This window comes from Lutra lutra, chromosome 1 (assembly GCF_902655055.1).
Source record: "Lutra lutra chromosome 1, mLutLut1.2, whole genome shotgun sequence".
Taxonomy (NCBI): domain Eukaryota; kingdom Metazoa; phylum Chordata; class Mammalia; order Carnivora; family Mustelidae; genus Lutra; species Lutra lutra.
Genome location: NC_062278.1, coordinates 120,704,471 through 120,722,788, shown reverse-complemented (window position 1 = coordinate 120,722,788; position 18,318 = coordinate 120,704,471). Strand labels below are relative to the sequence as shown.

The 18,318-nt window shown below is 41.4% G+C and overlaps 1 protein-coding gene across 4 annotated transcripts in view; it reads right to left on the bottom strand.

Annotated features, from left to right (window-relative positions):
* ZNF148 (zinc finger protein 148) overlaps positions 1-16,827 on the bottom strand; it is a 124,240-nt gene extending 107,413 nt beyond the window's left edge. For 2 of the 4 annotated variants that reach the window (XM_047734774.1, XM_047734815.1), the window contains exon 1: positions 16,614-16,827. The gene's annotated coding sequence lies outside the window, so the exon portion shown is untranslated. Of the gene's footprint in view, positions 1-2,465; positions 2,637-2,768; positions 2,905-16,613 lie in introns of those variants that run through there. The other 2 variants (XM_047734784.1, XM_047734797.1) reach the window with 2 other exon arrangements.
* Positions 16,828-18,318: the final 1,491 nt, after the last annotated feature.

Genomic DNA, 18,318 nt, shown 5'->3' with positions numbered 1-18,318 from the left:
TCCAATTAATCTCACCTGAAAGTTACAGTATCTTTTTCTACAGTTAAACTGAAAGGATCTTGCTAGAACAGATTTACTATTAGCACAGTAATTCATCACACAATTCAAGACACCCAAAGCTGTTTTAACAGTTCCAGTTGGGTTTGCATTTGCAATGTAGCCTAATGTATCATAATTAACTTTGAATTGTTTTGTTTTAAAATCGAAAGTAGTCTTTTTAAAATTTTCAAACACTTTTTAAAAAAGCAGATGCTGCCAAATTTACACAAGTTACAAAACCATGTTGGTGAATTCAACAAACACATGGGCATCTGAAAAAGCAACAATAATTCACTAAATACTGAGATTTTCACAATGCAATTATTTTTTAATTATTTAAATGTTATCTGTATACCAAGGAAAAATGACCAATACTGTTTCCCTCAGTACTGAAATTAATTTTAATTCCGTAAATTATAGTAGAAACAAGAGACCTGAGCTCTGCATTATCTGTGAGAACTTGGGTAAGTCACCATCTCTCTGAAACTCCATTTCCCCATCTACATACTAAGAGTTAAAACTTTTAATCCTGCAGCTCCAAAATCCCATGTACTGGTGATCTAAAATATACTTCATAACTTTTGGCCCATGATCATTCTAATGACAACTTGGAAAAAGATTCATAACAATGTGACAGAGATTTCAATCACATTATAAATAACTTTTATAGATTTAAATTATTTGGGAGAACGTTATTCTTGATAATATGAGGTTGGGGTTTCTCAACATCACATTACTGACATTTTGCACTGGATAATTCTTTGTTGTAGGGCTAGCATGTGCACCACAGGAGGTTCAGCATCTACCCACTAGATACCAATAGAATCCCCCAGCATGGCAACCAAAAAATTCTCCAGACGTTGCCAAAATCACCCCTAGTGGTGAACTACTGTATTAAATTAAAAATGTCCAGGTTCTTTGGAGATGGGAAGGAGGAAAAAGAAAAGACTATTTTTGCTTTTGTGAGATAGGAGGAAAGTCCTAAGAGATGTTAAGGAACGAACAAAACAAAAAAGTTCAATTGCAACTCATATACTATGAAAAGAAAAAGTACTCTTTTCTTAAAGGCCTACCAAAACACGTGTTAACCAAACATTGCTGTATGTAGCTAATGCAGTAATAATAATGATATGTATAACAGTACAGAGAGCTGAGGAAAGCCCACACGTATTCCATCTGTACTTTTCTAAGCATTTTCAATAAAAAGTGCTCAACGTTTTTAAATCAGAGGTTAATGAAGTTAACATAATTCCTCTTCTCCCTTGCATTTGTGAGAAGGCTAAACAGTCTCAAGTTACTTGCTATTCTCCAGCCATGGAGAATATCCACATGAAAAACAGTTAATTACAACAAGCATCTATCTATTTGAATCAAGTATAAATGTGCTACAAATGCCACGGAAAGTTCACACTGAGGAATATCCTAAAGTCCCTTTTGTATTCAAAGAAAGGCCAAAGACCATGTGAAGAAACATTTAAATGTTGCAACAGAAAATTAAACGTTCACACATTCACTTTTTGGCTCTTTAATACTCACTACAAAATCAACTCAGCCATATTTTCCACCAAATAGAAAAATACCCAGTTTCCTTAGTCTATTCTTGGATAAATCACCAGACTGGGAATAAGAGACCCAGAGTCTATTCCCAGTTGCAAAACAGACTGGTAATCTCAAGCAAATTATTCACTCAGGTTAAGGTTCTGCACCCATATCATGCTGACAATACTGAAAATCTGCCCAGAAACAAGCATGACAAACCCAGGACTTCCTCCTGCACCCAACGGACAACTGCAAACATATTTTTAGATATATTAAATCTAAAAATCTGAATAGGATTTTATTTATAGCAACATTTAACATAGTTGAAATTTCAAAACTGCATGGTGCCTTTACCATTGCCCCCTATAAAAGTAATGAAATGCTTTTTTAAAATCACGCCATGCCCAGTTTTGCAAAACTATATGTAAACTATATAATGATAATTATGTAAAACAAAAAAGCTCTTTTTAATTCAAGTTCTTGGGAAGGGCTTTAACTTTTGCATTTCCTAATAACTCTAGCTTTTAGTCTAGTATACAAGTTTCTTTCCTGACACCGTAAAATGTGCACCAAACGTCTGCAAAGCAAAAGTTTACCCCATAGCCTACTTACAGACAGGCCTTAGGACAGTTCTTACCACTAAACATGCAGGCTTTACTAGCGCAACCAATATACGATCCTGACGTTCACTTTTTGCACTTATTTGTCTGGTAGACCAAATTACCCGTCTGACCTTACGGCACACCATAAGACTGTAAACAAAACTCGGTCCAACAGAACATTTGAAAAAAGCAGGATTAGGAAATAACGGGAGGGGGACTGCCAATTAACGTTCGCCGGTCCCCGCTGACAGGCAGACACTTGTTGGCCACGGACAAGCCACTCACAAAGTTTGCCATCTCGCCGCGAGCAGGGGCCCTGCCTGCGCCGCGGGCCTCGACCCGGAAGACGGGTGCTGGAGGCCCCGTCACGGGCCTAGGCACCCCAGCAGGCAAAGCCCCGGCTTCTCAGCGCTCCTCCGCCGCCTCCCTGCACAAGGGCGCACTCACGCACGCACGCGCACTCTCACACACGTACACACACAACAAAAGGAAGCCGTGCGGTGCCGCGTGCGGAGGTCCACTGGGGGCGCTCGGGAAAGCCCCTCCTCCGGGCCCCCACCGCACGGCCTGCGCGGCCTGCTCACTTACTGGAGCCGCCTCGGTGAGGCCCGGGTGCGCGGAGCGTCGCGCCTACCGCCTGCCGGGCTGTGCTCCGCCGCGCTCGCGGGGGGCGGCGACGGCGGCGGCTCGGGGCCCACCACCGCGCAGCCCCGCGCCGCTGCTCCGCCCACCGCCCGGCCGAGCGCCGGCGAAAGCCAGCTCACGACAGCCCTGGCTTCTCAAGAAATCTAACTCTTACGCTGATATCCCCACCCCCACAAACCAAGGGACGTTTAAGCCCCCTCCCTTACTGACCACTCATCAAAAGTAGTACCCAACACAGCACTCCTCACGATAAAAGTTTTTTTCTGTAACCTCCTCCTTAACCCTTCGGCTTACTGATTCTCCACACCTTAACTTACTCGTTTTAGTCTTCCTTTACCTTCCTGCTTCTACCCTAAGAGCTGTATTTACCCCCAAAAATAATCTTCCCTAAACCATCTCTCCAATCTTGAAACTTACTTTTATAGTACAAACATGCGTCCTTTTAACTTCCTTCCATTACATCTCCCGCTTACCTACTCAAAACCTCTCCACAAATTAACTTTCAGAATGTGTACGAGCTCCCACCAAATCAACTCACAACTTTCTGAAACTGCATTTTGTGTGTTCCCTCATTCCCTCCAAAAGAACGCTCTCCAACTTAACACACAGATTTGCCCCAAACTGCCCTCAAATTTTGTGAACCAATTCCAGAGAAGCCATCACAGTCACTAAAAATATCCATTTCCCCAGCACATCTCCAGTAACTTGACAATGATCTTTCCAAAACATTTTCTACCAATTCACTGGACTCACTCTTAAGACTACCATGCCCATTTCCCCAAAGACTCTAATTATAGAACTTAATGGAATTAATAACACAGTATGTCTATCATTAAATGTATCTACACATGCAGGTGTGCATGTGTTGACAAATGCACATATATAGGACCCTACAAAACATCAGGTTGTGTATTTCATTCTAATCCCCCAGACACTGGCTCTTCTCAAATTTAAAAGGAAGAGTCCTTGATGCCAACCAAGATTTTCAGGCATCCAACCCCTATCTTGTGAAGTCACTTATCTTTTAAATTAATATAATTACCATTAAAACATTCTCTCTCCATTTCCACTACAATCAGCCCCAACAGCTTCCATAAGATCCATTGTTCATCTACCGCACACAACCCTCTCAAATAAGGCATGCCAGCAGGTCCTGGAAACAACTCTAGACCAAATCAAGCAGGCTACAGCAAAGATGTGAGATTGGCAAAGTGACCTCCCTGGGCCCTCTTAGGCTTTTCAAAGCTCTGGGACTCCACAGGTCCTTCATTATTAAATTTCGAGACTGACTTAATGCAGAAGGGGGCAGGGGGAAGTGACAAATGACCTGGGGTTAGATTCTGGAAGTAAAGCTGCACTTGGCAGAGACCACAGCAAGGCACTGATGGAGACTCTCAAAAACCAGTCAGGTAAGCACTGAGTCAAACCTTTGATAGTACAAGGGAAAAGCTGATAGACAAGAAAGAATGACAATATAGAATACTACTGCAAACTAGAAAAACAAAAGTTTAAGAGCAAAGACAAAGCCAAAGAATAAAGGGCCTGGTCTAGATCTTAAATATCATCAATGGAAGATGATGATGGTTTCAAGCACTGAGATTTAAAAAAAAATCAAAATAGTTTAACTGTATTTAGTTTTTGAAACTGGCAATACAGCTCCTTTGGACACATTCAATAAATGATAACTAAAACAAGACAAGAAAGCATATTTAGAACTGTGCATCTGGGACTTACCTCTATGTAGGTATTGAGTGAAATGAGAAAACACACCAACCAGCCTCCTAAGAACACTAAGAAATATATGAAATAAAAGCCATTATAGAGAAAAAAGAAAAAACTACAGAGGCCATTTCTGATTCCTCAGGACATCTCCTTCCTATCATCCATCCCATTCTTCCACTTTTTACCTGAACCTCTTTATGTATATATATATGTCACTAGTTTGTTTAATGTATACAAATTACCACTACACACTGATGTGGTTTTGAGGAACTCATGTAGAGGTCAGAAGATGTCAGTATCTCTATTATGCTATTTTTTTTCAATACTTATTGCATGATGCACCATTTTTATAACATCATGGGTAGCAAGGACTGTCCTTATGTGCACAGAGAAGGAATAGGCTCCTGGCATTAGTTATTTCCTAGATAGCATTATGTTTTCCCAGTATTTTCTCTGCTACAAGTTACTTGACTCTCCTCTTCTCCTTACTTGCATTCCTATTCAGGTCAACCCCAACCTCTTCATTCATTTCTGTTCTATAAGTATAACTTATAAAGAACTTTAAAGAACAGGTAAATGTAACAAAATTGTTTATCTCCATCGCACACCATAAATCAGATACTATCATCTCTTGCCTGGATTGTTGTGACTGCCCCTTCATCTTTTCTCAAGCTTGGCTCTTTTCGGACAACCTAATTCTCTCGTAACTTAGCTATCCATTCTCCTACTCCTTCAGCTTGCTAAAAGGACCAATTGCTTCTTGCTCCAAAGGGCAACTCCTATTACTAAAAAAACTCTTTGCAATTTACATTACTCACTTAAACCATTCCATCTACAACATCCACCAAGTTCCAAAATACCCTCCCCTCTTCCTTCCCAAAGACTTCAATTCTTTGTACCACAGTCAGTCATTATTCTCGGTAACTTGAACAATGATGCTGAAGTACCTTCTACACCCTGACCTTCCTCAACTCCTAAAGCCTTCAGCTGCACTTCAGCCACCCACACATATATAATGAAAGTAGGTCACCAATTGGAAGTGCTGTACCATTAGGATTCTAACTTCAGAGACCTCCTTTTTTCTTTTCTTCTTTTTAACCACAACTACTTTATCGTTCTATGCCTGCTCTTTACCTCCTTTTGGCTTCCCTAGTCTCCCCGCAAAATTTAAATCTGTCCATCAGCCATTTCCAGAATATCATGACCTTCCATTATATTGGGGAGGTACCATGCACCTCCCCAATGACAGACGATCTTCACCATCTGTTTTCTTCACACCCACACACTGGATGTTAAGTACCACCAGAAAGCTATGAGGTCTTCCGCAACTGATTTATTCTAAATACAATTCTCTGTCTCACTGACTAACCTAGTCATTTTCATTTTTAAATCTTTAATCCCATCAAAAATCAATCTTTCCCATAAAATTCCTTCAAATCACACCTTATCCACCTGTAATCAAATCCTCTTTACAGCTTCTAAAATGCTGTATCTTCATCCATCTGTTACTTCTTGCCTCCAGTTTTGGAAAAAGAGCTGTTCCTCCTTCTTAAAATAAACTTAATACAATTCCTACATTCAATGTTTCCATATTCTCCCAACCCACTCAGTCCTTTACTCCCATGCACTGTGCTCTCTGATCTGCTCTCCTGAAGACCAAAAAAAAATTTTATGTACCAAATCCCATGACCTACCATCCAAGTTCTTATCCCCTCTTTGGCAATGATACTTGAACTACCACTGAGAGTTTATGTCACTGTATCACAGGATTCTACTGTGGTCTCTCTAGTTGCTGCTTCTATCTCCAATAAGTAATGGTCCTCATCTTAGCCCAAATAGTGGGTATTTTCCCAAGTTCAGTCTTTCTCTAATTCTCTCCCCTTTGGCATTTCATCCTTTAACATTTCTTCTATATTTTCATTCCTCAGCTACCCTCAGCTCCCAAAAACAATCTTTAAACCATCCCCCACTGCTACAATCTAATTTATTCCTTAGGAACTAGAATATATAATGATTTCTTTTCACCTATATTCTTCAATTATTGCTTCAAGTAATACTTCAATTATCAGTCCAAATAATTTCATTGCCATTAGCACCCTACCAAATCCAGAATTAGTAGCTTCGATTATCAACTCTAGGTACATATTCCCAAATCTCTGTTAGACCTCCTTCCTCAGCTGAATTCAGTATTTCTAACTCTAGCTAAATAATTCCCCTTGCCTACTTCCACTGGTGCCCCACACACTGGTCACGTGTCTTAAAACCGAGGTAAGTATTCTTCCCCACCAAAATAGTTCTGCTAACTGATCCAATAATTTTTAATGGCACTACCATTCTCAAGTTACCAAAGAAAAGCCCCAGAGTTTCCCTTTTTTCTCTTTTCCTCCAGTTTCCCAAAAGCCATTTGCCATCAAATCCCTCAATTCTTTCTTCTATATATCTGCTTTTATTCCCGTTACCACCACAGCAACTTAGGTTCTCAACACTTCACACTTTTGTTATAGCTTTCTGACTTGTCTCCTAGTCACTAGGTTCTCTTCATTGCAAAAACAAAACATAACAAAAACAGGTCACCACATATGTATTCTTATTTATTTATTTATTTTTAAAGATTTTATTTATTTGACAGAGAGATCACAAGCAGAGAAAGAGAGAGAGAGAGAGAGAGGAGGAAGCAGGCTCCCTGCCTAACAGAGAGCCCGATGTGGGACTCGATCCCAGAACCCTGAGATCAGGACCTGAGCCGAAGGCAGAGGTTTAACCCACTGAGCCACCCAGGCAGCCCCACCACATATGTATTCTTAAATCACCTCATTTCCCCACTCAAAACTTATCAGTGGTTCCCCACTATACACTGAGTCAAGTTAAAAGTCCTTAGACTTCCAAAAAACAGAAACTAGCCAATAGCCCAACAATTGTGAAATGAACAAATACACTGTGATATGTTCATAACGGAATCCCAAAGAGAAGTGAAAAAGAATGAACTACTGCTATATGCATCACGGATGAATCTCACAGACACGGTGAGCTTAAGAAGCCAGACACAGATGTATGATTCCACTAGTAAGAAACTCAAAAACATAAAACTACTCTGCCATAAGAGAGATCAGAATAGCTGACCCTTGAACAATGCAGAGGTTGCAGAGTCAACCTCTCCCCACAGTGGTCGAAAATCGAGGTATAACTTTTGACTCCCAGAAACTTTACCAACAGCCTACTGTTGACCAGAAGGCTTACCAATTACAAACTGTAGATTAACATGTATTTTGTATGTCATATGTCATATATACTGCATTCTTACAATAAAGTAGGCTAGAGAAAGGAAAATGTTATTAAGAAAATCATAAAGAAAACACAGTACTAACCCGTAATTATCAAAAAGAATTATACTTGTAAGTAGATCTGTGCAATTCACACCCATGTTGTTCAAGAGTCACTGTACTTACTTTTCAGTGAACGGGACATCAACTTGAAGGTGACAAATTAGGGAGTCTCCTGGCATGTTGAAAATGTTGAACTGGATGGCGGTTACATAAAATGTCTATCTTCAAAAATTCACTGATCTGTGACCTTAAGATTTGAGCACTTTATGTACGTAAAGTTGAATCAATCAATATTTAAAAACCCATTTAGTCTAGATTTTTAGATGTTTCCTCTACTTCACAGCCTTATTTCCCTCCATTCAAAATATGAACCCTAAATTCCAGCTAATCTAGACTACCAACCCCTAAACACATCCACAACTTTTCTGTCATTCATATCATACTCCCTTCTTTTTGCAATACTAACCCTCACCATTTGCCTACTATAATCCTATTCATCCTTCAAGGCCTAAGCTACACACCAACTTCTCTACAAAGTTGAATCTGCCATAGTACTTCTGTCATAGACAGATGCATACACATTTTTGTCCCTTGATAAACTCCTAAAAAAAAAATGAACTATGTCATACATAAACATGTATCCTTCACACTGCCTACCATGAAACATTACACACAGTAGTATACAAAAATACTCCCCGAAGAAATGCTTGCAGTCCCTCAAAAGCACCCTTCAATGCCACCCCTCCTTCTCAAACCTATCCATTACTGTCTCTACTTGCAATTCATTCAATTTACATATTTAATCACTCACTAAAAAAACTGAGGACCTACTATCTGCAAGAAACTGCAACTACTTAACCTAATGTACCCCACTAAACTACCCCAACATGTATTCCAGTTTCAGTTGCTGCCTTTTGAATTTTACCACAGCTCTAAATTTCCAGTCATCCTCCCCTCCTCTTGCCATCCAATCGCATTCTCCCCCCTCATTTCTAATCCTGCTATCAAGCCAATTCAAGTCCTTAAGTTTCTCCAGTAGCGTCCTAACTGGGCCTGTCACCCCCAATGGTGGCAGAGTAACTACCACCACACTGGCGCCAATCTACTCTGTACAGTATAGCTATCATCAGATTAAGATATTTAATATACAGGCCTTTATTCCATTCTCTACTCAAAAAAGTTGAGTAACTACATATTATGATGTGTGAACATACTTTAATCCTATGTTAACATACTTTAATCCTCAAATCCTCACCGCAGCCCTTGCCAGAAAGTATAATAATTACCAATTTCTTTTTTCTTTTTTTTTAAGATTTTATTTATTTACTTGTCAGAGAGAGAGTGAGAGAGCACAAGCAGGGAGAAGCAGGCTCCCTGGTTGAGCACGGAGCCCAATTCAGGGCTTGATCCCAGGACCCCGGGATCATGACCTGAGCTTAAGGCAGAGGTTTAACTGGCTGAGACACCCATGTATCCCAATAAATTATCAATTTCTTTTTTTTTTTTTAAGAGTTTATATATTTGACAGAGAAAGACAGCCCGAGAGAGGGAACACATATGTTGTGGGGACTGAGAGAGGTTGAGAGAAGGAGAAGCAGGCTTCCCGCCCAGCAGGGAGCCTGATGCAGGGCTCTATCCCAGGACCCCAGGATCATGCCCTGAGCCGAAGGCAGACGCTTAATAAACTGAGCCACCCAGGCGCCCCAATAATTATAAATTTCTTGAAGAGAAAATAAGAGTCTCAGGAAGGAAGCAATTCTCTCCAGAATCACAGCACATGTAAAACGGAAGGGCCAAGACTAAACCCCAGCTTTTGTTTGCTTACTAAGCACACTACATCATATCAAACACAAACTACTTAGCTTAGCTTTCAAGGCCATCCATTTTCCACCCAACCCCACTGACTCTTCCTACCCTTTATCATATTATGCCCTATTCATGAACTCTCTGTGTACCAAACTACAAGCTGTGATCAATTATTTAGTTAGTCATGAAATCAGTTTGTGAGTGACAGCTATCTTTTTTTCGCCAAATGGAAGAGAATGGAAAACGTTTTGAGTACATCCAACATAGTAAGGGATATGGCTACTGAAGCATTTCATTTTATACTTACACACAAACATTCAAATCATATAGTAGCTGAACACATGACATGTATTTCTTACTGTGGATCACAGTAAAAAAAAAAAAAAATTTTTTTTTTAAACACTAACTCACTATTCCCCACATGTCTTTGGCTTCTCACCTTCAAGTCTTTGCTTTTGCTAATCCCTCAGATTGGAAGGCTCTCTTTCCAATAATTCCTACCAGTAAGAATCCTATCCATCCCTTCAAAGACTAGCTAAAAAGCCACTTGTATGCCATTAAAAATGTAGTCCCAGGTTTCCCTCTAGTCAAATGTCTTTCCCTAACTTTTAACTTCAGTAACATTCCGTACTTCTTAAGATATGCTGAATATAGTGTAGTTATTTGTGCACAAGTCCAGCTTCACTACTAGAATATAAATCCCAAAGGATTTATTCCTAACTACATCTAACAATGCTTTTACATACAACAAATGTTCATTATCTGTTGCCTAAACTCACCCCATCATTTTCTGAAAACTGCTATAAATCCACATCATAAACAATTTCTACTACATTCTAAACTTTGATTTACTATTATCCTTCAAATTGTCTTACTATCTTCCTCCCCAAAATAACCATTTCAAATAATCCTTTAAACCTTCAATCTTTTCTTGCTTTCTGCTAAACATAACCTATCATGTATCAATAATCTTTTTCTTCTTTCAGAATCATACTTTCTGTGGGATAACACCTTTCCTTCTCCATCTGGTTATCTTCCACTTTATTCCTAGTTCTCTAGCAATCATAATAATAGATTTTATATTCTTTAAACAGATTTTTCTTTCATTTTCTCTTTAACTAGACTTCCTCAAATATTTCAATTCATATTACAGTATACGTATTTGTCAGCCCCAATAAATCCTTTGCAGAAAAAAAGGCAGGTTATGAATAAACTGAAACAATCAGAAACATATAGACCATTTAGAGCTTCTAAATTATTTGATACTGGGTGCCTGGATGGCTCAGTGGGTTAAGCCACTGCCTTCGGCTCAGGTCATGATCTCAGGGTCCTGAGATCGAGTCCCGCATGGGGCTCTCTGCTCAGCAGGGAGCCTGCTTCCCTCTCTCTCTCTCTGCCTGCCTCTGTCTACTGTGATCTCTCTCTGTCAAATAAATAAATAAAATCTTAAAAAAAAAAAATAAATAAATTATTTGATACTTTCATTCATTCATTTATTCAACAAGCATGTGTCTACTAGACACATGCCCTCAATTTTCTGACAATTCTATTCTGTAATTCAGAAAGCAGCTTTGAGAAAAGCACACAGGAAAATGCCAGGATAGCAGAGCCAAGTTGACTCATGCTCTTCACTCACAGAGACCAAGTAATTTGTGGGGTACAGGCTCATAAAAGGAAAAACTAAAAGTTACACTAGACATAGATGGAAACAGACCCCCCCCCTCCTTGTTCCAGGGAGCTCAGAATCTACCCAGCAAAGGAGAATTTGAAGAAGAACAAACCAGTAGGAGTAGCTAAAATGAAATAGGCAGAAAGCATTCAGACAAAAATAGATCCAGACTCTAGGTTCATTCTAGGGCTGCAAGAGAAATTTGGAGCACTTTAGTTCCTCTCCTGAGATCCCTAAGGAATCCTTTCAAATATCTAGCTAAAGTATGGTACACTTAAATCCTTTCCCCAACCTTAGTCAATATTCATTTCTCCACTCCCTGAACTCCTACAGCATTTACTGTCCATAGAACTCATTTGGGATCTTAATCATAAACGGTCTTGTTCACAGTAATTAAAGTGTTTGTTAACAAATATACCTAGAATTTATTTACATCTTAAAATCAGTGAGGTCCTAAGGGCACCTAGGTGGCTCAGTTGATTAAAATCAGTGAGGCCCTCTTTAAAATAGTTACCTTGGGAGGCTACCACTCACCCATTTATTCACTGCATCCATCCATCCATCTGATGCACTTAACCAACACTTACCTAGTGTCCAACTACATACAAGTGAAGCTATCATCATTATTCAACATATTTCCAACTTCATCACAGGGAGTGTTTTCCAAAGTCAGTTAATAAGTCAACCAAGAAAGCCATTCCTATTTCTATGACTAAGTGAATTTAAACCAAAACTATTCTTTATTCACTCTATTTGCTCTTGTCGGATCTGACAGATCTTCAGCATTTCTAAAAATCAAATCTTTCAAACTAAAAAGCTTTGTCACCAATGAGACTATTCAGAATAACATTATGCCTTGTACTATTTGTAACTGCCATCCTGAAGGGACTATGTGCTCTGAGGATGGTGACCACGTTTAAACCACCTTTACAACCCAGACCCCCCCAACGCACACAATAGATACTTAGTAAATAGAAAAATTGTATAGAGTGCTGGAGGCTCAGAATGGAATTCAGAAAAGGTGATCCAAAAAAGTTCTGAATGCTACTACTGAAAATGACTACCAAAATACAAAAATTCTCATTTGGAGGTATATTTTTGCTACCTGTTTTACAAAATCAACTTTCTGAAATCCTACACTGTTACTAAATTACTTCATAAATGTCCTTCTCCTCCTAAAAAAATATAAATACTATAAATTCCTTGAGAAAATAAATTTCACCTAACACTTTTTTACTATCATGCCAAAAATGAATTAAATCAGACAGATTCTTAAAACAGCTAAAAATCTCTAAGCAGTCATTTAGGTAAGAAAATGCAAATTAAACCAGCCACCAACTCCAAATCCAGACTTAAAATTTACTCAGATTTGGGCACCTAGGTGGCTCAGTGAGTTAAGTGTCCAACTCTTGATTTTGGCTCCAGTCATGATCTCAGGGTTATGAGATCGAGCCCCACATGAGGCCTGCTTAAGATTATCTCTCTCCCTCTCCCTCTGTCCCTCCTCCCCCACAACCCCTTCCCTGCTCATGCTCTAAAATAATAATAACAATAATAATAATATACTCATCTTAAACTAGCCTCAGATTAGAAGAGAAGGTCCCACTGCTTCAATGTTTTAGCAAGACTGTTCCAATCCCATTCTAATCCATTCTGTCTTCTTCCCTTAAATCCAAAGGCTGCACCAGTCAGATATCCCTTTTGTCCATCACTCTCTCTCAAACACACACACACACACACACATACACACACACACTTTTGTCTACAGACTCCCATGGTACTCAGCAATTTGACACAGTCCCACTATTATCACTGACAGTGAACACTACTTTCTATCATTCATTCAACAGGTATTTATTAAACACTTAAAAATCAAACTGTTTAGAATTCCCCGGAGATTAAGGAAAAGTCTTGGCTCCAGAGTAGGCTCCAGTCAAGCCATCCTTTGCAGAACAAAGAGAGAATAATTCCCATAAGCAAATACAAGATTTAGCAGTATATAATCTGCATGTGAATGCTGTTCTTATTCAAAGTAAAGATTCTCAAGAGGTGAGGTTACTTAAACAAGACTTCTGAAAAAGGGAGCAAGTTCTTTCTATTCTCCCCATCCGTCTACTGACTTAGCGATGTTAAATCTCATACACAAATTTCAAAAACCAGTATTTTACAAATCAATCCTAATATATGGGCAGCATACTTTTTTCTACCACATTCCCAGGATATTAGTGACTTAAATATGCAAATTTCCTTGTAACTACCACAAATCTGTCTCACCACTGTAAATTTAAATCTCCTTCACATCAACTATACCCAAATGTCCTCAGAATTCTTTACCCTCTCTTCAGCCTCCTACAAATTTATCACCACCTCCATCACACCCTCACCTTCATCTTCTTCCCCCTTTTATCACAATTCCCTATCCCTCCTTCCCTCCACAAAAAAGAAACATATTATCCACAACAATTCATTCCTTCCTAAAAACTCTTTTAAGAATTGCTACAGAAGCCTGGAAAGAACAGTCAAGGGTCCTTTTTACTCCATTCCCAGAGTCCCCACTCTAAAACTCTCCAAAAGACTGTCAAAGAACACTGCACAATTGACCTGGTAACTAATTCCAAGATGAACAACTATCATTGCCCACCAACTCCTCCTCTCTAACTAGCAACCCTTATGCTGCAAAGATGTTGTTTCCCACAACCTAGTGTTTCTCACAGGTCCATCCATTAAACTTCCCTCTACCTTCTCACCCAGTCTAATTCCAGTCTAATTCTAAATGCTTTCTCTTTAAGAATATTAAAGATATAAAGACAGCTAACAAAAAAGCTAAAATAGTAACTACCAAAGGTTTGAAAGGAGGAGAACGGGGATAATGCCAGGGACACAAATCCTTTCCATTCATAGAAGTCTTCCGAGTCCTTCATAATGTCATTTTAATCAATCAAGAAATAACAGTACATGTATATTACTTGCAGACCTTAAGAAAAGCATGATAAGAACTACAAAACTTAATGCTTACAGTAGTAGCCTCTGGAAAGTGGGACTGCAATGGACAGGTGAGACAGGGGCTACTGCTTTTCACTAGATGCTCCCTCAGGACAATTTTACTCTTAATTATGCACGTGTTATTTCATACAATTTTAAAGGGAAGAAAAATAATGACATACTATATTTAAGTCCATTAAACCTACAGAAATTAAGTGATAATATACAGTGCAGGTGAGAGTAAAGAAAACAGACTCTCTCATTCTGTGATAACAGTAAAAATGGGTACACCCTACTATGTAATATACTGAAGCCGCTGAAAAGAAAGAGTAAATCTAAGTGCACTGACATAAAAGTTTTCCAAATTAAAAAAAAAAATCCTGGATTATTTCCATTAAAAAATTTTAATGAAAGTCCCTCTCATATCTAATGCCAAATTCTCATCCTCCTTTAGATATATTTGCTAAACAAATGAATGACTGAATTTTCCCATCCCTCTCCCAAATTTCTTTCCGTCTTCCCCATTAATCCTTCCACCCTCTACTTCCATAAAAAGATTGTTTATACTACCCTCTCCTCAGTTAAATTATATTACAATGTAATGTATACATTGTAATATTCTTTCTTAATAATAAAAAATGAGTAATTTTCAGGTAAATCTTAAGAGTACGGTTCTAGCCTGCATCTCCCTCTTGAAAATCTTGTCTGGTGGGAGCTCAGCAAATCCAACAGGCCTTGGTTCATTTCCTGATATGGAAATGCTAATATTCCCTCTAACCTGGCTCTAGAATCATCCAGTCTCTTCAGGTTCCCCTAGACCTCAAGACAACCAACCAGTCCTGACCTCCTTGCAACCTAAGACCAAAACAGATATTCTCAATCCTCCATTCTGCAGGCCCACATTTTGCAGGCTGATGCATTTTCTTCAATACCACAATGCCTCAGTGAGAGTATACATTCAGGAACCATGAATAGCAAAAGATCTCCCACCAGCTCCAGAGTTAGGAACCAATCCCATCAGACTAATTTGGGCTCCAAATGGAGCCTCCAAAGAAAGGCCACCGTGCACGGACTCCCCCCACCATTAATTATAACCCTGTGTACTGCAACCCAGGGTTAATAATATGGCATCAGTTCTCCTGGACCAGATAAGCTGGGCAGTGGAGAAGAAAACCGCCAAGTAATTTCCATTCCAGCATTAGTGTTCACCCGGCCTCTACTAAATGACAATACTTCAAATTTGCTAAAACCTAAACTCATGGCTTAGGGGATCCCTGTAGGTCAGGCGTTTTCTTACCGTCTGTTTCAGAAATTCTCATATTCAATAGTGCAGGTCTAAAACGTCTCAGACACAAACTACGGACTAAGGTCTAATTCTCAGTGACCCCAACCACTGCGGGACCGCACTTACCAGATGTCATCTACAGAAGAGCCCAAACAGGTTCAGAACTAGGCCATCCTGGCCCATCTGGAATAACTCTTTAGTCCTTGGGCCAACATTTATTAATTCTACTACATCTGTCTATTCTATCATGCATTCTCTTCATAGTCTCTAGAATTCAGCACTTCCTCTGGCTTCAAACGCGATCCTTTCTATTCGCGGAAACTCCTTGTATCCCTTCTTTCCTTTCCTTAGAAACGCTTCAGTTCTTTCCATAACGAAATACCTAATGTATCTGCACAATGAACGCCCCCCGGACTCCTCAAGGCTCCTCCACCGCCACCCTCTGCATTCCTCCACCTACCCGGCATCTTTCCCTCCGGCCTCTCTCTCCCCGCACACACTCCCACTACGTTCCCCGCAAGGATTCCCTTTTCTCCAACCCCTGCCCTTCCCTTCTCCCAAAGAACACACTCCGGCGGCAACAGTGACTGAGGCCTGCGGTGCATAAAGCACTGCACCAGGCACGACGGACAGAGAACTGCTGTCTCCCTAGCCTTTTCACACCCACACCCAGCACCCTCCGGCCTCCCGTTGCAAACCTCCCACCTCTTTCCCTACCTCTGACACCCGCCTCAGGCCTCGGAGGCCGCCTTCTCGCCTCCGCCACCCCCGTCATTATCCTTTCTCAACCCCCCAACCCACCATCCGCGCCCTGCTTCCTCCCGTCCCCCCAGCCAGCTCCTGCGCTTCCCTCGGCCTCGGCCGCTCCCCTGGCTACCCCCAGCCTAGCCACGGCTCACTCCCCCCGGGGTCAGGCCGTTACCGCCGCGCGCTCCCCCCGCGCGCCGCACCCCCTCCCCCGCCCTCCCCCGGGCCCGGGCCTGCCAGGCCCAGCGCTTTACCGCGGGCGGGCGCCGAGTCGCGCGGTCACTGACTGCAAGCGGCGGCAGCTCCAACCTTTCTAGGGGCCTTGAGAGGAGGGGAAGGGGGGAGGGGAGAGAACTTTTGCTGTGGCAGCTTCGGCAACAGCTCCCACCCCTGCGCCTTTCTCCTCTTCCTCCCCCTCCTCCTCCTCCTCTTCCTCCTTCTCTTCCTCCTCCCAGAGCAGTCGAGACGCAGACATGCCGCGGCTAGAGCGCCGCCGCGGTCGCCGCCACTGCCGGCGCGGTGCATTGTGGGAAGCCTCGCTCACGGGAAGCGCTCCGCGGCGCCGGCCCTCCCTGGCCCGGAGACCAGGCTGGGAAGACCCAGCGTGGCTTCGATTCCGGCGCCTGCGTGTCACTGGTCCAGCGTGGCCGAGGAAGCTGGCCCCGAGCCACGGGTTCCCCCGGGGTAGGCATGGGGGAAAGCAATTCGGGAAATACAGGCCCTGGGGAAATCTCTTCGACAGGGGGACAAGCCTTCAGCAGTAACCAGTGCCTAGCGCCCTGAGAAGTGGAGGACTCGGAGGGTCTGGTGCGTTTCAGGCCCGGGGAAAAGGAAGGGGCGGGGACCTAGGTGAAGGACCTGTCTACTAGAATATCCTGGCTTTTTCGATTCTCGTCTCTTATCTGCCCTCTCCCCCACCACCTCCAGTCTTTGACCTCTATTACCCCAAATGCCATCTCTCCCGGAAGCAGCCCTCCTGGGCTCTTGAAACCAGCAAACCTTGATAGTGTCTGCAAACTGAGAAGCAGGATGTGAGTCTAAAGAAAGACTCTGTTCCTGGACCCTGTTGCTCAAGGTCTTACAGATATCTCCCTCTCGCTTCACCTGGGGCCCAAACCTACCTCTTTATGGTAAAGACTTAGGAATGATCTATATACATCAGAGCTAGAATCATCATGGAGGCCCTTTAAGTGACCTTAGCCAAATTGTGACCTCTTTTTAAGGGTACCTTCAGTCAACTGACATTTATAAGGTGCCTTGGGGTGCCCATACTGTGATGGTTTAGAATTAGTCATCTTTGTGTCCCCACCCTAACACAAGGTCAGCCATGTAACGTAAAAGATGCTCAGTGAATGTTGAGTGATGAGCATCAGAAACTTACCATGGGATGAAACACCATCACGATTTCTTAATAGTCTGAAGATTTATTTAGCATCTCTCTGCAATACTTAAACATAACGTCGAGGGGAAAGGGAAGAGGGAAAGGAAAGACGTTAGTGTCTGTGTAACCATTTCTGGAGTTCTCCTTCCCTTGTCCACGCCCACCTTCCCACCCCTTGCCAACTGAATGTTCATTTGAATAGTGCTTTTTGGCAAAACTCCAAACTCTGGCATTATGCACTTGTGATGGCACTGAATTAGATTAGTGTCTGCAAGGTTAATGTTCCCCCAGGCATTAACCTTAGTAAATCGTAATGCGTGTTTAGAAATAGCTAAGGCCCAGAGGTTTAGCTTAATTTAGACACAGGTAACTAAGAAGAGCATGGATAAGCCACAGTTCCACAATCAACTCACCATGTGCCTTCTCCAATAGAAAATATACATCTTAACAAGATGACAGTGCATAATCTGAATGCTAATTGCAACAAAACCGTGATACAAGGTAGAGCAAGAGACAGTTATCTGGAGGACAGCCTTCTGGCAACTTCTAGCATCTGCAATGACGTCGAATTCAAATGT